Source organism: Sus scrofa, chromosome 1 (assembly GCF_054392235.1).
Source record: "Sus scrofa isolate SSC_HxYL_T2T_F1_AM1 chromosome 1, Sscrofa_HxYL_maternal_Yorkshire_Landrace_v2.0, whole genome shotgun sequence".
NCBI lineage: Eukaryota > Metazoa > Chordata > Mammalia > Artiodactyla > Suidae > Sus > Sus scrofa.
This window is the reverse complement of record NC_139383.1, coordinates 272571025-272594145: the sequence shown is the minus strand read 5'-3', so window position 1 is coordinate 272594145 and position 23121 is coordinate 272571025. Positions and strand designations below refer to the sequence as shown.

General features: G+C 51.2%; 1 protein-coding gene and 1 long non-coding RNA gene across 20 annotated transcripts in view; both read right to left on the bottom strand.

Moving 5' to 3' along the window:
- Nucleotides 1–23121, bottom strand: part of DAB2IP (DAB2 interacting protein) — a 199580-nt gene that overhangs the window by 150753 nt on the left and 25706 nt on the right. The window lies entirely within an intron of this gene.
- LOC146407190 (uncharacterized) lies at nt 8472–13550 on the bottom strand. Its single transcript, XR_014826526.1, has 2 exons — nt 10035–13550; nt 8472–9569 (listed from the first exon to the last, which is right to left on the bottom strand). It is a non-coding gene; the product is annotated as an uncharacterized LOC146407190 (long non-coding RNA).

The following is a 23121-nucleotide window of genomic DNA, read 5'->3' as shown; positions in this document are numbered from 1 at the left end:
ATCCCTAGCCTGGGAACTCCATATGCCACAAGGTGGCCAAAAAGGAAAGAAAAAAAGCCTTTAGACATTTAAAAACACCCAGAACTTTGTCTTCCTAAGTCAGCGCTGCCCCCAGGCTCTTGTGCCTTCACCATCCTTGGGGAAGCCCTAAGCTCTAGCCTGGCTCCCACGTGGGAGGGGCTGGAAGGTGGACCCACCCAACTCAAGCTCAAACTGAGGAGTCCTGCTGAGGTCCCAGGACCTCTGCTCATGCCACTTCCTCCGCCTAGAATACCTCTGCACTTTCTTTCTTTCTTTCTTTTTTTTTTTTTTTTTTTTTTTTTTTTTTTTTTTTTTTTTGTCTTTTTGCCATTTCTTGGGCCGCTCCTGCGGCATATGGAGGTTCCCAGGCTAGGGGTTGAATCGGAGCTGTACCCACTGGCCTACGCCAGAGCCACAGCAACGCGGGATCCGAGCCGCGTCTGCGACCTACACCACAGCTCACGGCAATGCCAGATCGTTAACCCACCGAGCAAGGGCAGGGATGGAACCTGCAACCTCATGGTTCCTAGTCGGATTTGTTAACCACTGCGCCACGACGGGAACTCCGAATACCTCTGCACTTTCATCGTGCCAGTTCAGACACCATCCTCCCCCAAAACCCATTCCAGGTACCCTCACCCCCTGAAATGCAAACCCTCCAAGGACCAAGGACCGTCTATGTCCCCAGCATTTCTCCGCAGCCTCCAGGGATGGCCAGTGCCTGGCACAGAGCTCATTAAACATGTGCCTCCAGGACACACTGACATTTCTAAAGGCCCCAAGCACTGCCTAGAGAGCTCTCCACGCCCACTCATTTTGCTTGAATTAGGATTCTGTATGACTTTAGCAGCAGGGAGCTCCCCAGAGGGGTTCCTGGACCCACACCCTCAATGTCCCCCCCATCCCTGTAGCTCCCCCAGCTCAGGAATCTCCAAGGCTGATGGTGGGAGCCAGGAAGGGAAGAGAATGAGGGAAGCAGGCCGGCCAGGCTCAAAGAGGCATGCTTGCCCCACTCACAGGGAGACTACTGGAAAGAAGGCCCAGGATGGTCCAATGATGTGATTCCAAGAGCAGCTTCTAAACTTTAATGTAAAAACTTCCTGATGATTATATGCAAGTGACTAATTCACATTTAAAAACAAAATACCATACAGGTCATATCAAATAGGGCTGCAGGCCAGATTCAGCCCAGTTCCCCTCCCTCCAGCGGCCTTGGGAGCAGCAGCTCAGAATTCATAGCAGCTGCAATTAAAAACAGAAAAAGAAAAAAAAAAAAAAAAGTCCTCCTTGATCCTGCTGTCCCGGCAGTGCAAACAGCCCTAGAGCCCACACCAAAAGCTTAGCACCAAGGGGACTTAGGGACCAGCCAATCTGAAGGCACCCAGTCAGCTCTGTAGCCACCGGCTGTGTGACCTGGAGCAAATGACTTTACCTCTCTGAGCCTCTGCTTCCTCCTCTTCCTCCTCTGCAAAACGGGGTGGGGGCGGGGGGGAAATAATAGCAGTAGCTGCCTCCCAGGGTGTTGTATGGTTACTGGGCTGTCATAAGGGAGAGGACTGGGGACTTGGGAAGGGACCACAGCCTATAAGGGCTCATACTTATTGTGACTGACAGGGACAGTTAAGCATAGAAGACAGTTAAGCACAGGCATGTCACAGAAGGGCTGGATGGCAAAGCAAAGGCCCCCTCTCCCTGTCCCCTCGATGGGGCAGGGAATGACAAGCCTCAGAGCTGCCTGGGAAGGCATGTGACAGAAGCACACTCTTGGCCCAACCCGCTAGGTCCCCACATAACAGAAATTAACACTCACAGGGCAGTGAGTACAAGGTTAGCATCCTCTGAAAGGCTTCAAGTGAGTTCCTGGTATTTCATTTTCACGACAACCCCAGCGGTGGTAATTACTGCCACCCCATTTTATAGATGAGTAAACTGGAGCTCAGAGAAGGGACCTGATTTGTCCGAAGTCACCTAGGAAGCGGTACAGCCTGGAATTGGCTGTAGTCAGAGTTCTCAGCAGCCACCCCCTGCCTGCTCCTCAGGTAACTTCCTTCCTCTTTTCCACAAACTCTGTTATTGCTACGGAGTGCCAGGCATTGACTTAGTCCTGGGACTGCCAGGATCAGGGCTCCTGCTGTGGGCAGCCTGGCCAGGACTGGGGTACAGAGGCAGGGACTTGTGGACTCAGTCTGGAAGAGCCGCTTCAGGGAGGATGCAATGCTGAGCCAGGGCCCAGAGGTGCACAGGTGAGCAGGGAGCTGGCTGCACCAAGAGGGAACCCCTAAGCTTTGAGGCTGGGCACTGGGACTGCAGTCCAGACAAAACCCACCAGACCTGGCCCAAGGCAGGGGAGAGACCCATAGAAGTTCCTCTTGAGAGAATACGCAAATCTGGAAGGAACAGAAAGAGGTGAACCTTGTGGAGGGGAAGAAAAGAGAACCATGGGAGTTCCTATTGTGGTACAGCAGAAATGAATCTGACTAGTGTCTGTGAGGATGTGGGTTCGATCCCTGGCCTCTCTCAGTGAGTTAAGGATCCGGCGTTGTCGTGAGCTGGGGTGTAGGTCACAGATGTGGCTTGGATCCCCTGTTGCTGTGGCTGTGGTGTAGGCCAGCAGCAGTAGCTCCAATTCTACCCATAACCTGGGAACTTCCATATGCTGCAGGTGTGGCCCTAAAAACCAGAAAAAAAAAAAAAAAAAAGAATCTTGAAGCTGAAAACCTCCATTGGGGTCCTCCAGCCCCCAAGAAGAGGAGGCCTCTTGCCCTGGGTGAAGCTCTACTGGCCTGGCACCATCACCCTCCAGCTCATATTTGGGGGTGGTTCCCTCGGGCCCAGCATGGTCTTATGTGCTAGTATGTGTTCCCCGAAAATTCACAGGTTGAAGTTTCCATCCCCAGTACCTCCAAATGTAACTGTATTTGGAAATAAGGTCTTTAAAAAGGTGATTGAGTTAAATGAGGCCATTGAGGTAGGGCCTTAGTCCAATCTGACTGGTGTCCTTAGAAGAGGAAATTGGACACACACAAGGGTGCCAGGGGTCCAAGTGCACACGTGAAGAGGCAGCAAGAGGGCATCCATCTGCAAGCTGAGGAGAGGATTCAGCCAACAACTTGATCTTGGCCTTCCAGCCTCCAGAACTATGAGAAAATAAATTTCTATTGTTTAAGTCACCTTGGTTTTTCTTTTTTCTTTTTTTAACATTTTTTGGCCACGCCCACAACATATGGAAGTTCTCAGGCCAGGGATCAAACTCACACCACAACAATGACCTGGGCCACATCAGTGACAATGCCAGGCCCTTAACTCACTGATCTGCCAGGGAACTCCAGTCTTTGGTATTGTTTATGGCAGCCCTAGCAAACTAACATACATAGGGTCTATCATGCTGTGCTGTAGCAAGGCCCCTGGCTTGGTCATCTGGAGCTGATTTTGGGGGGTGTCGAGTCAATCTCATCTGCAAAGATGAGATGAGAGGAGCTGGCCACTAGCTTAACAGGGGTGCAGGAGGCTCAGGGATGCAGGAGGCTCAGATTAGGCTGAGAGCAGCCAGGTGGAGAGTGGCAGCCCACTTGCCCAGCACCCCCTGTGCATACCCCCAGCCAACCACACATCCTTAGGAATGCATTCTGTCTAGGACTCTTTCTAGAGGCTGTAACATTAAAAACCATCTTGACCTTGAAAAACCCAGTCCTCCAGGGACTCAGGCAGGTGCAGGGTATCAGCTCTTCCTGGTTTCCTGACAACTGTTTGGGTTTTAAAACTGAAAATCCCGGGGAGTTCCCATTGTGGTGCAGGGGTTAACAAATCCGACTAGGAACCATGAGGTTGCAGGTTCCATCCCTGGCCTTGCTCAGTGGGTTGAGAATCTGGCGTTGCCAGGAGCTGTGGTGTAGGTCACAGACGCGGCTCAGATCCCGTGTTGCTGTGGCTCTGGCATAGGCCGGTGGCTACAGCTCCGATTCAACCCCTAATCTGGGAACCTCCATATGCTGAGGGAGCAGCCCTAAAAAAGACAAAAAGACAAAAAAAAAAAGAAAAAAAGAAAGAAAAATAAAACTGAAAATCCCACATCCTGGGAATCCACCCCCTCCCCCAAGTCCTGGGCAAACTGAGATGTTTGGTTACTTTAGCAAAGGGAGGGTCTGCCTCTCTTGAAGTCTTCATTTATTCATCCATGCATTCATCTGACAAATATTTTCTAAGGACCTACCATGTACCAGAAACTGTCAGATGCTAATGGTGAAAAGCCAGAAAGAGAGCCTGTGCTCAAGGGCTGTCCCTCCCGTGAAACACATAAAAACAAGCATCAAAAAACCCTACCTGAGAAAACTACCATATGATCCACAATCCCACTCCTGGGCATATATCCGGAACAAAACTTTCATTCAAAAAGACATGCGCCTGTATGTTCCCTGAAGCACTATTCATAATAGCCAAGACAGGGAAACAACCTAAATGTCCACCAACAGATGAATGGATTAAGAAGATGTGGTACATACGTACAATGGAATACTACTCAGCCATAAAAAAGAACAAAATAATGCCATTTGCAGCAACACGGATGAAACTAGAGATTCTCATACTAAGTGAAGTAAGTCAGAAAGAGAAAGACAAATACCGTATGATATCGCTTATATCTGGAATCCAATATATGACACAAATGAACCTATCTACAGAAAAAAAAAAAAATTCATGGGCATGGAGAACAGACTTCTGGTTGCCAAGGGGGAGGGAGTGGGATGGACTGGGAGTTTGGGGTTGGTAGATGCAAACTATTGCACTTGGAGAGGATAAGCAATGAGACCCTGCTATATAGCACAGGGAACTATATATCTAATCACTTGTGGTAGAACATGATGGAGGATAATGTGAAAAAAAGGATATATATAAATGCATGGCTGGGTCACTTTGCTGTACAGCAGAAATTGACAGAACATTGTAAACAATAAAAAAAAATTTTTAAAAACCTAAATTCACCCACATATGTGTATACACATGTGTAAGTTAAAACTGTGATGCGTGCTAGAGAGGAAAAAACAAGTATGCAGGCAGAGGCTAACTGGCCAATGAGACACGTGGTCCCGGAGGAGGGTCATTTCAGCTAAGAGCTGAAGCAGGACAGTCCAAGGAGGCCGGGGGTCCAGAGGTGGACAAAACCGAAGGAAAGGCCAGTGTGGCTGAAATGCAGTGAGGACAGGGAAGGGGAAGTGAGCGGAGACAGAGGAGACAGACCAGCCAGACCTCGGGGCCAAGGTCAGGCTACATATGGCTCCCAGAGCAGTGGGAGCCAGGAGCAACTTGAACCAATCCACGTTACATTAAAAAACCACATGCACACTGGCTACCAAATAAAGAACAAACTGTAAGGGAATAAATATAGGAGTGAGTCCAGTTAGAAGCACCCTGAGGTCACCGAGGAGAGAGGACAACAGCCCAGATCCAGATGAAACCGGGGAGTGGGGACATGGGGCAGAATGGAGGTTCTCTTCCTTTTTAACTCAGCAGCCTCTGTCCTTATCCCATGAAAACCCCTGGGAATCAAAGTCAGTCAAAGCCCAGCGGCCTTGGCAATGGCACTGACTCCGCCCCCCTTTCCCACGCACACAGTACCTGTCACTCTCTCCGCCAAACCTGTCCTGAGCTGGCTAGGGATCAATCTCCACCTAGAAGTTAAGGGACCACGTGCTTTCCCCCCCGAGGGGGGCGGGGGTGGGGTGCTGATGGTATTTCTATGCTATTAACAATTGACATCTGTTAATTATTAGTTTGTCCACCTCTGTTTTGCTCTCACCCACACCCGTTGCTCAATCCTCCGGCAGCTCCGGCCCTGAGAAGTGGAAATACTACCTCCCAACAGAGAGACGAAGAAGCAGGGGCCCCTACACGGAAGGAGTGACCCCATCAGGCCAAGGCGTAGAAAGGTCCCCCCCTGGAGGCAGGGCGCAGGGGTGTTGGGAAGCAGGGGACAGGAGGCTGGGATGTCCCCTAGTGGAGAGTGGGGGCAGGGATGGAGGCAGGAGCTGGTGGCCAAGGGAACTCTTAGTCACCAAGGAGGCAGGTGGGGAAGCAGCAGGCAGGACTCCCAGGCCCAGGGGACTGGCCAGTGCAGCCTTCCCTGAAAGAGGGAAGTCGGGGGCAGAGAGGAAGGGGTGGTTAGAGTGGGAGGAAGTGGTTTTAGTGGGGAAAAAAAGACTTCCATGTTGGACCGGTCCATGTGCCTTCGGAGCTCCTGGTGAAAATCACTTCTCCATCTGGAACTCAGCAGAGAGGATTCGAATAAGAGACTTACTACGGGGATTGCAAGGAGTCCAGGTTCAAGGGTGACTGACACCCTGGGTATGAATGGGGCTCCTGGGTATGAATGAGAGCTGGTAGGTGAGAAGAGGCCCATGCCTGGGTAGGACCCTTGGAGGGTCAGAAGACATCAACAAGCAAGGGGCCGGGAAGGTGCCGTGTCTGAGATGGCAGCTGGAGGCTGGTACCCACCCTGAGGCCCTGAGCAATAATGACTTTATACACATCAAAGATCCCATGTATCGAGTTTCTTTTTCATGCCAGGCCTGGAACTAGGACATGATATAAGTCTTCTACCTCACTGACGCCTCTATAAATGTCCAGGGTTAGTGATGTTGTCCCGTTTCACAGATGGGTAAGTCAGCCAACAGTGGCCCAGTCACCCAGCTGGTCCGGAACTTAGACTCCAGAGCCTGCACAAACTGCAAACCACTATACAGGGTGGGTCAGCGATGCTGGTAGGTTGGTGGCAGATATTTTCACTGGGGAAGGGGTCCCTAGGGTCCAGAAGGTGACCATGTAGGCGACTGTTCTTCCAGCTGGGAAGAGTGGGAGGGCAGCTCCGGCGACTTCCTCTAGCTGCTGACCCTGGCGGCCACAATTGGAGCCGCCTATCTGAGCGGAAGGATCTAGAAGCCTGCAGCAGGGGGACGGAGGCGGGAAGAACCTTTAGTTCTTGTTCTGCCTTTAGGATCCAATCTTGGAAAACAATGACCTCTAAAAACGATTTGATGACTACAATTTTTGACTGTTGCTAAGTTTAGTGCCCAGGGTGGGGTAGGCACAGTGACGTACAGGCGCAAATCTTGAGTCCCACCACCAGCCAGATGTCACATCCTGGCCCCCTGTTTAACTCCTCTATTTCCACATTTCCAAATAATTGTTTCCAACCCAAACAGGAATGAGATCCCCATTCAGTATCCCATTAGCACCTAACATCTAAGCTAGAAAGGGCAATGTTTAACCCAAAGAAATCAACCACTAATGGTGGAATTTCAGGCACCAGAGGTGGTTCACAGGAGTTCCTGAGATCATACCAGTTCTCAATCTGGTAAACAGTGGTAAACAGTAGGCACTCAAATTACAACACTGCCTGGCATGCAGTAGGCACTCAATAAGCACGTGGCCCTCCAGGCAGGGGCTGTGCAGCTCACAGTCCAAGGTCAAGAAGGCCTCCCTGGGAGTTCCTGCTGTGGCACAGTGGGTTAAGAATCTGACTGCAGCGGCCTGGGTCACCACAGAGGAGGAGGTTTGATCCTCATCCCAGCACAGTGGGTTGAAAGGATCCGGCATTGCTGCAGCTGCAACTCAAATTCCATCCCTGGCCCAGGAACTTCCATATGCTGAGTTCAGCCATTAAAGAAAAAAAAAAAAAAAAAAAAGAGTTCCCATTGTGGCTCAGCAATTAACCAATCTGACTAGCATCCATGAGGACACAGGTTCAATCCCTGCCCTCTCTCAGTGGGTTAGGGATCTGGCGTTGCCATGAGCTGTGGCATAGGTCACAGATGTGGCTTGGATCCTGTGTTGCTGTGGCTATGGTGTAGGCAGGCAGCTGTAGCTGCAACCTCCATACGCCGGGAGTGCAGCCAAAAGGCCTCTCTGGAAGCTTGAAGTGCTAGGAGCTACACCCTCCGACAATCACCCTTCATCACATCCCATCCCATTATAACGTATCCGTTGGTTCCACCGATAAGAGATCTGGCCAGAAAGGGCATCCAAGCACAGGTGTTTGGCCCTTTAAAGTTTGGGGGAGTCTTCAACATTATTTAGGTTCAACCCAATTGTTCTTAAAAGCACTTCTAGGGAATTCCTTAGTGGCTCAGTGGGTTAAGGATCCAGTGTTTTCACTACAGCAGCTCCAGTCCTGTTGTGGTGCGGGTTCGATCCCTGGTCCAGGATCTTCCAGGATCTTTTGGCCATGGGTGTGGCCAAAAGGAAAAAATAAGTACTTCTCCAGCACCAATCCTTAGACCCAACAAGGGATGGCACACAGGCCCTCAGAGCATCCCCCGCCCCCGTGAGGTGTGGGCCCCTCTCACTAATGGATTAGGCCAGTCTTTTCTGCTGAGCATAGTTGCAGCTTCGGATCCTTCTCAGCGCCCAGGGTCTGCTTCCTTTGGTTACAGGAGATGATGGGCCTCAGGCGCAAATTCTTTCTTTGGAGGAAAAAAAATGTGTCTACGAAAATCCACTGAATGTACCAACCATTCATGACATATGCATTGTGTTTCGGGTTTTTTTGTTTTGTTTTATTTTTTGCAGCTTTTGCCTCTGCTTGCTCCTGGTTCTTCTGGGGACAATGCCTCAATTTTCCCTGAGGACCCACTTGCCCTACTCTCATTGCAGTAGGGGGTGGGGAAATAGAGTTTAGAACCAAGGGGATTGGGAGGAGAGCAACAGATATCACATCCTCACTCATTCACTCAGTTGCGGCCCCTTGGGGCTCCCTGGGTTCTGCAGATACCCGAGCCCATAAAGGCCTTTTAACTCTGGCCAGGTAGAGGGGGTCTTTGGCCTTCTGTACCTGAAAGGCCCTGGCTGTCCCCCATGTAAGCACTGAGCTGGGCACTGAGGGGTGGTCCCAGGGTGACAAAGGGTCCCTGTCCCTCTGGAGCTTCCCAGTCTAGACAGACTCAGGTCACCAGCCACAGCACCAACTCCAGCTAAGACCACGAAGGAACCAGAGAAACTACTTCTCTCCCCTGCCCTTCCCCCCAGGGCCCATCCCCTCCTCTGCGGGGCTGCAGCTGAGCTCCTAACCCCTCACTAGACACCCACACCCCCCGGCCCCGAGGGTCCTGGACCCAGAGTCAGGAGACTGGGAGGGCGATGGGAGCATAGATCACCCTGGTCCTCAACTTCCTCATCTGTGAAATGGGGAGATAAATGCCACCTGATGTCCCCCCCAAGCCAAAGGCTACAGAATGGAGTTGCAGTGTCCAGACCTCACAGGGGAGGGTGGTGGTTATGACAAAGGTCAGGCTGCCTCTGGGGCTGGACCCAAACCTGTGCTCCAGGGGTCTGGAGGTTCCTTCCCCTTGGGTGAGGCAGGGGAGCGGGGTGTGGAGTCCACTGAAGTCCCTGTACCCTGCTGCCCTCCCATACAAACCCGAGGAATCTTCCAGTCCAGGCTTTTCCTCCCACATCTATAGCACTCACTCATTTGAACTTGGGCCTTTTCTGTAGCCTACGGCCTATGCCAGAGCCATAGCAACTCCAGATCCTAGCTGCATCTGCGACCTACACCACAGCTCACGGCAACGCCAGATCTTTAACCCACTGAGCAAGGCCAGGGATCAAACTTGCATCCTCATGGGTATCAGTGGGGTTCTTAACCTGCTGAACCACAATGGGAACTCCCTCCACTGCCTTTTTATCCACTGAGTAGAAAACCACCCCCCACTCCAGTCCCACTGACATCCTCTTTTCATGCTGCTCTCAGCATCCCCACTAAGCCAGGCACTCTGCCCTCCCCTACCAGGGGAGAGTGGTGCCCCCCCCAGGGGGCAGGGTCCAGAAACAATACCTTGGGCTGCTCAGAGGAAAGGTCAAGACAATTCACAGCAGCTGCTCTTTCTAAAGACTCTCTGAGGGAGTTCCCTTTGTGGCTCAGAGGAAATGAATCTGACTAGCATCCATGAGGACACAGGTTAGATCCCTGGCCTCGCTCAGTGGGTTAAGGATCCGGCATTGCCATGAGCTGTGGTGTAGGTCACAGATGAGGCTTGGATCTGGCATTGCTGTGGCTGTGGTGTAGGCCAGCAGCTGTAGCCCCGATTCGACCCCTGGCCTGGGAACTTCCACATGCTGTGGGTGCGGCCCTCCAAAGACAAAAAAAAAAGATAAATTAAAAAATAAAATGTTGAAAAAAATAATAATAACAAAAATAAATAAATAAAGACTCTCTGAGGAGTTTCCATGGCCCTGGCTCTCTCCAGGAGGCCAGAGGACACCCGCCAAGGTCAGGGTCAGGCTGTACTAAACTGCCTATGTTGAGGGGTGACCAAACCCATCAGACTTGATACTTGTCTTTCAGCTCTTCATTTTCCTACAGTAAACCTGCCCCAGTTCCACAGTCAGGCGAGCTCCCAGGCAACCCACGCACTTTCCACACAAGAGGGGACAAATTCGAAGGCAAGGACCACATTATCTATCTTCTTTGCCCCACCCCCACCATAACCATCACCAGCAGTGCCCGCCCGCTGGCCGCCTACACCTTTGCAAATGCCTTTGTGGGCATCCCCCTGCCTCCGCACTGGCACCCTCTTTTAAAACAATATTCAGCAGCTCTGAATTACCAATTACTCCAAGCAGGAATTCCGGCAGACAGGCACTAGAATAAAGACAGCAGATAATTCCCACTGTCAGGTAATTGCTCCCCTGAGAATTTCCAGTAATAAAAGAATGGAAAAGAAAGCATTTGCCCCCCGCAAAAGGAAGGGGAGGTGGTGCACGGATAAACACAAGGCTCTTCTCTTCCGGGCGGCCTTCCCTCCCCCGCCTTGGCTGTGCCCCTGCAGGACTAGACCAGAGGGGGTCACAGGAATCCATGGGGATTGGGATGGGAGGCAGATGGGGCTGAGTTCCTGGGTCCCAGGCTCTGGGGACAGTGCTAGGTTCCCAGAGGACATTGGACCCTCCTGTCCTACCCTGGGCAGGGCTGCTGTTACATGCAGGCTCTGGGAGGCATGAGTTGGCAATTAGTGTCTCTCTGTTTCATGTGTCCATCTCATGCCTCAATAAGATCAAAAGCCCTTTGGGAGGAGGTCACCACCAGCCCGTCCTTGCCACGTGGCCCTGAACACCCACCTAAAGGACCTGCCCATTGATCCAGGATGTCATGGACGGCTCACTTGGAGTGGGGCCTGTTATTTGGTTTCCTTGCTTGCAAAAGGGGCAGAAGGCCTCAAACCAGTATATAAATATCTACAACACCACATTCCCCCCGAGATGGTCACAGAGCCTCGTCCATAGGTATTCCAAGAAGAAAGTGTCTTGAGATCAGATGTTTCAAGAGTTGGGGGGAAGCCAAGGTTTCTGTGTTGCAGAACTTCTCAGAGCCTTTAAAATTGCTAGTGTGGCTTGGTACTGGATGTAGAGGCATAGAGTCTGTAGCCTTTTCCAAAACTCCTTTTCTACAGTTTCTTTCAGACTGCCACTCCACAGAATAGACCTGGCCGACAGTAGTTGCAAACAAAAGGCATAACGAGGATGTAACAAGGCGTTTGAGGGGGACTGGTGGAGGGGCTACAGAAGAACCTCATGGAGGGCACAGCACTCGAGATAAGTTCTGAGGGAACAAGGAAGTGCAAAGACAGAAGACAGGGACACTGTCTTCTGTGTCAAAGAGGGCTCTGCCCAAGCAGTAGCCAGGAGGTGGGGGAGCCCTGGGCACGCTGGTCCTGGTTGTTCTCTGGATCGAAAGAGCTAAGACAGGAGTTCCCATTGTGGCTCAGAAGCAACGAACCCAATTAGTATTCATAAGGACGTGGGTTCAATCCCTGGCCCCATTCAGTGGGTTAAGAATCTGGCTTTGCTGTGAGCTTCAGTGTAGATCGCAGATGCATCTTGGATCTTGTGTGGCTATGGCTGTGGTGTAGGCCAGCAGCTGCAGCTCCAATTCGACCCCTAGCCTGGGAACCTCCATATGTCACAGGTGTGGCCCTAAGTAATAATAAAAAAAGAGGTACAACAAATAGGGAGGGTCTTGGGGTAAAGAACAGAGTAAGGGTTTTCTGGTTTTGGTCACGCCTACCGCGTGGGGAAGTTCCTGGGCCAGGGATCGCCATAGCAGTGACCTGAGCCACAGCAGTGACAACGCCGGATATTTAACTTGCTAGGCCACCAGGGAACTCCAGGTTTTTTGTTTTTTGTTTTTGTTTTTTTTAAGGTCCTTGAGTAAAAATAATGGCTTACTTGTCTGAGTACTTGCCACGTGCCTGCACTGCATGTAGAACAATTCTCACAACTCCAAGAATCAGGTTCCAGTGTGCCCCTCATTTTACAGCCAAGGACAAGTTATGTGGCTGTGCCAATCCACGCAGCTACTGAGTGGCGGGGCGGGGATTGGAAGCCCCCAGCAGATCAATCTCAGAACCCATGCCCTTAACCACTGCACATCCCTGCCCCAGACAGGCCCCACGAGGGGCGGGGCCAAACCCCATGCCACCACCAGCAGCATCAAGATGTGAAGACCCCCCCCCTTCCTTGCCATGTGACGCCTTCTCTCTCTCTTGGTTTTGATTTAGTCTCCATCGGCCAGTCCTCCCCAAATATCTAGAGGTCATTCATTCTGAATACTTCGAATATGTCTTTTCCGTCATCCCTCTGGGCACGGGCAAGAAGGTACCAAAACGGCACGTCGGCCCGCAAAGAAACAGCAGCCAAACCCATCAACGTCCTCAGCAAGATCTCTGCTTCCAAGCACGTGGCTGCAACTGGACTTAAGGGGCCCATGAAGCTCCTCTAGGGGGGAGGCGCGTCATCATCAAATATTTCAAAGATCATCTGGATCATAGAAAAGGAGGCACCCGGCCGCTTCCTGCGCTTCCACAGGGAAGGAAGTGAAATTGTTTGCCTTCATTCAGTTAGGTCATCAACTAGACAATGCAAAGAGAAATTCCAGCAAGGATATAAATACTTAAAATCCCTGCGCTAGATGCTGAGGAGGAAGTCAACAACAGGAACTCGGTGGAGGGGAGAGGCGAGGGCGGAGAGGTGTGTCCCAGGCTGAAAACTACAGCAGGCAGACAGCAGCTTTTAATGACAGGCACTCACCCCGCATTACCTCACTTGCGCCTCAAGACAACTCAGTGATAGGAGAGTCACTATTATCTTCATGTGGCAGGAGAGGCAACAGAGGCACAGGCAGCGAAATGACTTGCCCGAGGGCGCACAATGGAAGCCACAGACTCAGCTCTGATTTCAGACCCAGATCTTCATCCAGACCCCTCTGCCCCGTCTCCAAAGGGGCCCTGGGGCTGTACAGGTCTAAATGGGGAAACTGAGGCAGGACTGGACATCTCCCCTGCTCTCCAAGGGTCCTGACTGCCAGGCCTGGGGCCTTCTCACAGAGAACCAGGCAAGATTGAGAGAAGGGAATTTGCAATCTTGTTTGTAGAAACCCAGGCAGCCGCCTCCAGCCCCACTTCCTCCAGGGAGCCCCCCAGGATATCTCTGGCCCTCTCCACACCAACCTACGGCCTCTCCAAAGACTGGGCATGCTCTCTCCCTAGAAGCGGACCCCAGAGGTTCTCAGGAGGAATTGGGGAGCCGAACTTCACACCCCACCTTCACCCAGCAGGACTGCTTCAACAAACACTCACCTCAGTGAATTAAGCAGCAGAAACACGCTCTAGTGGAATGTAAGTACCTTGCAAAAGATAAACTTCCAGAACCTTAAAGAAATCTTTTCCTCTATTATTGCCTTGCTCTATTCATCACTGTAGCTCACTCACAAATCCATATTTGAAAACCTTTTTGTTTGGCTGATTTGAATCACTATGTATCCTTACAAGAAAAAATAAATAATTCATACAGTGTCTTTGATATAAAGAACTACCTTCACCAGAGGCAATAAGTTCTGGAAAGGGGCTTTGGCCAAACATCCCAAGACCAAGACCAATGCAAAGTTGACTGAGAAGGCCCTCAGGAATAATATTGCAAGAGTGATAGGTAACAAGAAAAAACTAGCATTTATTGAGTGTTTACAGCATGCAGACATTGCACCGTGTTCTCTAGCTCCATGTCTAATTTTAGCCTAACCATAACCCTAGGACATAGGGATTCAAATTATTCCAAATTTACAGATGAGAATGTTGAGGATCAGAGAAGTAAGGTAACTTTGTCTAAGGCCACACAGCTGGAAGGTGGACTAGCCAGGACTCCAATCCAGGTCTGTCTGATGGACCCCAAACTACCTCTACCCTTAGCCTCTCCACAATACCAGGCCCCTCGGGGGGGGGGGGGGGACTGCTTGGCTCTTCCCCCACCTCCCACCCCAAGTCCAGGATTCAGCAGCCAACAATAGACCCCTGTGCCAAATCTGAATCAACACAGCATTGGCCACTCCACTCAATGGAAATGCCCCCAGCAACCATCCTGCCTTAAAGGTGCCATCTGAGGAAGGATGGGAAAGGAATTGATATCAACATCAAAAAAGCCAACAGCCACAGGGATTGAAAAGAGACAGGCCCAGCACTGGCTTGCTGTGAGACCATGACTTCTAATGTGCCCTTCCCACCTGGAGCCTGGATACAGCTGTACCTGCTCTCCTATCTCCCCCACCTCTGAATGTTCAAGGCCAGTGCTGGAGGGGGAATATGGGGGATGATGTCAATCTAAGACTCTACATTCACCTCCTTCCTTCTCTTTACTGCTTAGTCACACCTAATTTCTCTGTATTTATACTTTCACAACCCCCAGGTGTTAGCCCAGCAGCTGGAGTGCAAAGATGCACAGTGACTGACACCTTGTGCTGGGGTGTGAGGAAGAGTTTCATTCAACCTCTAGCTCTGCCCCTTCTCAGCTGGGTGACACTTCTCTGGACTTCAGTTTCCTCATCTGCAAAATGGGGATGATAAGAGAACCTCACAAGTATGTGGTGAGAATCAAAGGGACTGATACTCCAAAAGCCTTCAGCCTAAATCATGGCTCACAGGAAGTACTCAAAGCGTGAGCCTCTAGGAATTATTATTACAGCTCAGGGAGGTCCTGTTCCTTGCACAGAGCCAGGACACAGCAGAACAAACATTAACACCGGGTTCAAGCTCCTTCTCAACACAGAGCCACTCTCTTGGAATCTGAGAGATGGCACAACCTGGGATTTGTCACGGCCCATCAGCTTCCAGGTCTGCAGCTCACAGGCCAAGTCCAAAGTCCCAACCCACAGGTTTGTTTTTCCTATACACACATACACACAATTGACAAGTGGCTCAGAGTGAAAGTTCCCAAACCTCGGCATCCTCCCCCATCCCGGGGTGAGTAGTGATCTCATTGCTGTGACTCAGCTGACGCCGCCGACGCCAAGAGCCCTCTCCGGGAACCCGCAGGCTTGGCACTGCTGGCTCCCAGCCCCCAGAGGAGTCAAGGCTGCAAAACCAGGACTCCTGCAGTGCTGGGGATCCCTGCACTTGGAGCTGAGAAGCAAAGTGGCTCTGAGAAGCAGGATGGTGTTGTAGCCAAAGACCAGGATGGGGCTGGAGATCTAGGTTTGAGTTCTAGCTCATGAACTTCTCACAAGGTTTTAAGCAAACCCAGGCTTCCATCTGTTCCACTCCAGTGACAGATTTTTTTTTTTTTTTTGTCTTTTGTCTTTTTAGGGTCGCACCCATGGCGTACGGAGGTTCCCAGGCTAGGGGTCTAATCGGAGCTGTAGCCGCCAGCCTACATCAGAGCCACAGACATGCGGGATCTGAGCCACATCTGCGACCTACACCACAGATCACAGCAACGCCGAATCCTTAACCCACTGAGTGAGGCGAGGGATCAAACCCGCAACCTCATGGTTCCTAGTTGGATTCATTTGCGCAGTGCCACCATGGGAACTCCCCAGTGATAGATTTTCAATGGTCTGTCTCTCAGATCTGGTTTAGCTCCCATCCTGCCCACCAGGGTCTCTGCCCTAGCTGGGGAAGGAGCAAAGAGCAATCAAAGGTATGGATTAGAGGACAATGAGCACTAAAAAGTGCCAAAGGAGAGCCTGGTAGTCTGGAGCTTGCCAGGGTCAAGGAGAGAGAAGAGTATACACTCCCCCTGCCCCCGTCAACCACAGCCTCCTCCCACTCGATTGATTCTCTGACTCTGGTGGTAAGAACAGACAGACAACCAGGAGAACCTAGATTAAAAGCCAAGGGAGTTCCCTGGTAGCTCAGTGGGTTAAGGATCTGGTGTTGTCACTCCTGTGGCTCAAGTTGCTGCTGTGGTGCAAGTTCAGTCCCTGGCCAGGGAAATTCTACCTGCCTCAGGTGTGGGCAAAAAACATTTGTAAAAAAGCCAAGAAGCCAAGATACAGACTTTGCCCCAGAACTGGCTCCTTTCAGAACCCAGAAGCAGCAGAAAAGGGTTCTCCCTCCTCTTTGATGCCAGGTTCCAGAAGGAGAGGTGGGGGAGGGATAAAAGGTCTTCTGAGGATTTGAATAAAAATGAGCTCTACCAAATAGCATGATAGGACACTTGTAGCAAAGCCAGGGGAGGCCATCATTGCACTGCGCTTTTGATGAAGCAGGTAGCTGCTGTGCTCTGGAACCCTCAATGACTCCCCACTGCCCAGAGCATCATGTTTCTTATTTTGGCATTCAAGGAATTCAGTTTGGGGTCCTAGTGGTACTTTTCTGCTCCTCTCCCATCACACCCCCTCTCCCGTCACGGCCCTGCCCTTGCTTTTTCTCCACCCTTGAGCCTTGATCCATCCTGAGTCTTCTTGCAGCCCTTGCTGCTTTGCCTAGGAATCTACCCCAATTGTTTCAACCAACCCCCTTTCCCTCCCAAAGCCTGTTGACTTTAGACTTGAATTTGGCTCCTCACAAGAATAAAGAATGCAGGATGCAGGCATGGGGGGGGGGGGGAAGGAACAGACCCAGGTTGGACCACCAAATACCCGGTACAGGCTCAAGCAGAAGCAGGGCACACACCTCCACGTGCTCTTTTATAAAGCGAGCAGCGCGGCCTCCACCTACGTCAGCAACTGCCAAGCCACTCAAGTGAGATAATGGAGCCAAAGGGCCCTGCACAGCCTCAAGTCTGACACGAACCCAAGGGATAAGGAGGCCTATTTTTAGCTCCCCACATCCTGGCCGAAAAAACAAATCCCTCACACACCCTGCAGATCCCTATCAGGGGGGCCGGCAGAGCCTTTTGGGAATTCTCTCCTCCCGGAAGCAGCGCCAGCTTTGATGGATGGGAAAGGCTCCGCGATCCCGGCTCCAGCCAGCGCCAGCTTCCATTACGTCTGGCTGGGCCCTCGCTGCCCCTGTCAAACAGCCATTTCCTGGTGGACTCAGTTGTCACATATTCTCCAGCTGGTGGCAGCCAGACAGGGTCACCAAAGATGCTGAGAAGGGGCATTCATTCACTTACTTATTCATTTACCCTACCACCACCTCCCCCTCCCTCCCCTCCCCCTCTGAGGAGGCGGGGCCTGCTCTAGGGTCACCCAGAGGGGTCAACCACGAGGCACCAGGGCTAGGATGCTCAGTCTGGGGACAGAGGCAGGGGTAGAGGCAGATAAACTGAGAAAACCAAAGGGAGCAGGACATCCAGTAACAAAGGCATCCTGGGAGGTGACAGGACTTCAAGGGCAAGGGGCTTGGGCAGCACCTGCTAACTGATTGATAGCCAGTTCACTATCAATCTCACTTCTCTCCCTCCAGCACCCTCGGCATCCCTCGTGTGGGTCTTTAATAGCCACTGTGACCTACAGGAAGATGGGAGCTTCCTACTTTGGGACCAAGAGCTCTTCTCTGGTCACCTGGTCCAGCTGGGTGGGTGTTGACGAAAGCCTGTTCTCCTTGGTCCCCCCTTCCCCACCTGCCACCACCTAAGTTCACTCTTTTTCGTTTTTTTTTCTTCTTTTTAGGGCTGTACCCATGGCACATGGAAGTTCCCAGGCTTGGGGTTGAATCAGAGCTGCAGCTGCCACCCTGCACCACAGCCACAGCAACATGAGATTGGAGCTGCGCCTGCAACCTCCATCACACCTTGTGGCAACACCAGATCCTTAACTCACTGAGTGAGGCCAGGGATTGAACCCACATCCTCATGGATACTAAGTCAGGTTCTTAACCTGCTGAGCCACAACAGGAACTCTTGCCTAAGTTCACTCTTATCAAATGATATGAGCCGGGCAAATGACTCCAACACGAGTTTCAAAGGAAAAAAGCCTCATTACGAATGGGGAGCTATGGTCATGGAGCGCCTCTTCCTGAACACAGAGCTGGATGGTTTTCTAGAGCATCTGACTGCAAAAACCTGTGCAAGCCTACAAAAGTCATGGGCCCCTGACACAATCCCTATTACCTTGCAGACCCTTCATGAGTACTTGACAAACTCTCTTATGAATTCTAAGGAATCAGATAAATAAATCTGAGCTCTGTTCCTTTGAGACCTAAAGTTCAGCCTGCAGGCGGGGGTGCTGATGGGGCCCTTTTCAGACCTGGTTCCAGGCCTCTCTGTCTTGGATGCCACAAAGCCAGAACAAACTTTCTTTTCTTTTTTCTTTTCTTTTTCTTTTCTTTCTTTCTTTCTTTCTTTCTTTCTTTCTTTCTTTCTTTCTTTCTTTCTTTCTTTCTTTCTTTTTCTTTCTTTCTTTCTTTCTTTCTTTCTTTCTTTCTTTTTTTTTTTTTTAGAGCTATACCCACAGCATATGGAAGTTCCCAAGCTAGGGGTCGATTCAGAGCTACAGCTGGTGGCCTACACCACAGCCACAGCAACAGGGGATCTGAGCCACATCTGCCACCTGCCCCAGAGCTCGCGGCAATGCCGTATCCTAACCCACGGAGTTAGGCCAGGGATTGAACCCAAATCGTCATAGATACTAGTCGGGCTCATTTCCGCTACACCACAACGGGAACTGCAGAACAGACGTTCTTAAAAAGCAGATCAAGGAGTTTCCGCCACTTCACAGTGTGTGAAGAATCCCAGTGCAGCAGCTTGGGTTGTTGAGGAGGTGCAGGTTCAATCCCCAGCCCAGCACAGCGGATTAAAAGGATCCAGTGTTGCCTTGGCTGCCGTAGAGGTGGCAGCTATGGCTCAGATTCAATCCCTGGCCCGGGAACTTCCATATGCCACAGGTGCAGTCATAAAATTTAAATAAAATAGCATAGCAGGAACAAGAAAAAGGAGGCAGAAAAGTCTTCCCAAAACCCAAAGGCATCCCTCTGTCCATCCCTTGGCTGGAAGTAGCCTGGTCCAGCACACAGAGAGGGCTTCCCAGAGTGGGGAAGCGGTATGCAGGCAAAAGGCTCTGAGCCAAGAGCTGAAGAACCAAGCCCAATTACAAGCCAGTCCGACTCTACAAGGCTTTACAAGTATTTACCAGACCAAGGAAGGCCCTTGCCAGGCCCCACCCATTCCGTGGGCACCTAAGTGAGACAGAAAGCCGGGCCTTGTCCTCGAGAAGTTCAGAGCCCATCTCGGGAGACAGACGAGCCAATGACAAAGTGTAAAGCGAGGAGCTGATAAGAGCTACAAGCCAGGCCCGCACAGCGGAACAGCTCACCCTTAGTGATGAGACTGAGTGGAAGTAACATTTGTGCCAGACCCGGAGGGGCAGTTAGAATTTGGGCAATGAAGAAGCAGCAGAGAGAGGCACAGACAGAGTCACAGGCAGAGGCTGGGGAACAGACAGCTTGAAGAGCAGGGGAAGAACATGCAGGCACAGGGCCCTGATGGCCAGGCCAGGCCAGGCAGCATGGGTTTCATCCCATGAGTGAGTGACAGGGAGCCCATCCCCAGGGAGGGAAGAAGAGGCATGATGGAGGGCCCGAAGGCAGGGAGATGGCAGAGGATGCAGTTAACAAGGGCTGGCTTTAGGAAGCCAGGCTGCTCAGGGCCCACCCTGGGCATGGGGAATAGCAACTGGATCCCCTAAGATCCTTGGCTCAGGAGTTCCTGCTGTGGTGCAGTTGGATTGGCGGCATCTTAGGAGGGCAGGGATGCAGGTTCAATCCCTGGCCAGACACAGTGCATTAAGGATCCTGCGTTGCTGCAGCTGGGGCTCAGGTTGTGACTGCAGCTGAGATCTGATCCCTGGCCCAGAAAGTCCATGTGCCAAAAAAAGAAAAAAATAACAAATAAATAAGATCCCCAGCACAGACTCTACAGAGGAGGGGCCAGACTCAAGGAAGGCTGGGGACACCCCTGTGGAGGGACTTGAAGTAGCTCAAGAAGTAGGTAAGAGATGATGACACATGTGTCTGGTCTCTCGGCCAGGGTTGGCCTGGGCTGAGAGAGGGGTTCTGCTGGGTTGGTCTCGGAGCACTACACTCCCCCTCAGCTCCCACCCACAGCCCCAGGCATTCCCACCATCCCCCTCCTGCAGTGTTCAGAGTTAGCAACCTCACCCCGCCCTGAGCATCCTCCTGCTGCCCCCACTCTCAGCTCCTAGAGCCCCCTGGACACTGAACCCACAAAAGCCCTCCTGACTGGCTTCATAACAAGCCCCAAGGCAGCACTCTGTCCCCCAACCCCACCCAACAACCCACACAGGCCCTGAGCCTGTCACGAACCCCCCCCCCTTGCCCTTGGAAATGCAAAAAAAAAAAAAAGTGTAACCTGTAAATGTCAAGGTTGGAAGGAATCTCAGAGATCTAAGAAAATAAGTTTTGGAAGTTCCATCATGGCTCAGCAGTAAGGAGCCCGATTAGGATCCACGAGGATGTGGGTTCAATCCCTGGCCTTGCTCAGTGGGTTAAGGATCCCATGTTGCCATGAGCTGTGATGTAGGTCACAGACGAGGCTCGGATCTTGTGTTGCTGTGGTGTAGGCTGGCAGCTGTAGCTCCGATTCGACCCATAGTCTGGGGACTTCCATATTCCACAGGTACAACCCTAACAAGCAAGCAAAAAAAAAAAAAAAAAAAAAAAAAAAAGCAAAGTAAAGTTTTAAGAGATGACCAGCCCTGCCCAGGATCACACAGCCCAGTGGTGGCCCAGTCAGAACCCAGATCTTCCAGTGTTCAGGTAAGAACTCAGGCTGGCACTAAAGCCACAATCAGGTGGGGCAGAAAACAATGAAGTATGGGAGGCAGTGCTAAAAAGGCCTGTGCTTATTGTCAAGGAGCCTGGGTTCAAGTTATGACTTTACCACCTCCCCCGCACACGCAGACATTAGAGCTTTGGACGTGTCACTGCAGGTACCTGGACTCCAGCAACCTCTTCTATAAACTGGGTGTCTACTAATTCAGTGCTTTCAGGAGATCAAACAGGATAAAGGTGAAACAAGGCCTCTGTGTACAGCAGAGCTAGGAGGTCAGGGTTGGGACACAGCCGAGGCCCATGCTGGCAGTCCCTTTACCCCCCACCCCTCCTGGCACCAGCCCTGCCCAGCCAGCCTCAGGTCAGCCATTTCCCTAGAGCTGCCCTTGGACCAGCCGAGCAGCCCTCCTATGGAAGGATGCATTTCTACTGGATTTAAAACACCAATGCAAAGAAAATATGGTATACATACACAATGGACTATTACTCAGTCATAAAAAAGAATGAAATAATGACATTTGCAGCTACATGGATGGACTAAAAATTATCATACTAAAATGAAGTTAGACAGTGAAAGACAAACATCATACGATATCACCTGTATGTGGAATCCCCCAAAAATGAACTTATTTGTAGAAAAGAAACAGACTCACAGACTTTGAAAAACTTATGGTTACCAAAGGGGACAGGTAGGGGTGGATGTGAGGCATGGACTCAGGGTTTGGAACTGGCATATGCACAGTGAGTTATACAGAATGAATGGCCAACAGGGGCCTGCTGTATAGCACAAAGAATTCTCCCCAGTTTTCTGTGATAATCTATCTGGGAAAAGAATCTGAGAGAGAATAGACATGTGTATATGTATGGCTGGGTCACTTTGTTGTACAACAGAAATTATCACACCCTTGAAATTAACTATACTTCAATAAAACTGAAAATAATAATAATAATAATAATTTTTTAAAAAAAAACACCAATGCACACACAGTGGACCCACCCCTATTCCCCCCTCAAGAAGCTGGAACTGGGCACCACCTGTCTGGGAGATCAGAGGCCATCATGGGACCACGGAGGAGGAAGAGGGTGTGTGGAGGGGAGTCCTACCTACCTGGCCTGGGTCCCCACCACCTGGGCTATGAAGTCTGAGCACAAAGTGCTTATTGAAGGTGCACCAATCCTTCTAGAAAGCAGAGGGCAGATGTCTAGAGGGATGGGGGTGGGGCATGGGGGGGGGGTGAGCAGGGCCTCCTGGGAGCCACAGGCTGGCGGCCATGAACACCCACTATGGCAGGAGAGGTCTCACCAGGGCACTTCTGTCCTCCTAGGACCTGCCCTATAAGGCAGGACAGCCACCCAGGAGACTTCCATACCCCAGCCACAGACAGCAGGCACCCCCGGCCCCCATGGGTATAACATCATGACACAGGAAGACAAAACGACCGGCTGTGAGGCCAAGACTCGAACTCAGATCTCTTGGAACCCATAGGTCACATTCCCTCCTTCGGCATACCTTCAGGCTGTGGTTCTCAGACTGCTGTGCATGACAGTGGTCTGGGGAATTTTTTAAAAAATGCAGATTCCTAGGTCTGGAGTAGAGGTGAAGGATCTGTATTTTGACAGGTGTGACTGTGAGAAAATCACTGCCAGCAAACCCCATAGACCGAGACATGCACACGCACATACGCATGCGCACACACACACGTTCATGGGCACACATGCCAGCACTGGACAGAATTACCAATCAAGGAGTTCCCATCGAACAGAAATGAATCTGACTAGTATCCGTGAGGATGCAGGTTCGATCCCTGGCCTCGCTCAGTGGGTTAAAGATCCAGCATTGTCGTGAGCTGTGGTGTAGGCTGGCAGCTATGCCTCTGATTGGACCCCTAGCCTGGAAGCTCCATGTGCCCCACAGGTGCAGCCCTAAAAAGATTAAAAACAAACAAACAAAAAGTACCAATCAAAGGCATGGGCTCTAAAGGCAGATGCTAGCTTTGGGATGCAGCCCAGCTCCTTATGGGTTGTATGACCTTGGGTACATCCCTTAGCCTCTCTAAACCTCTTTCTTCATCGGGAAAATGAGAAGAAAGAATCCTCTACATGGGGCTGT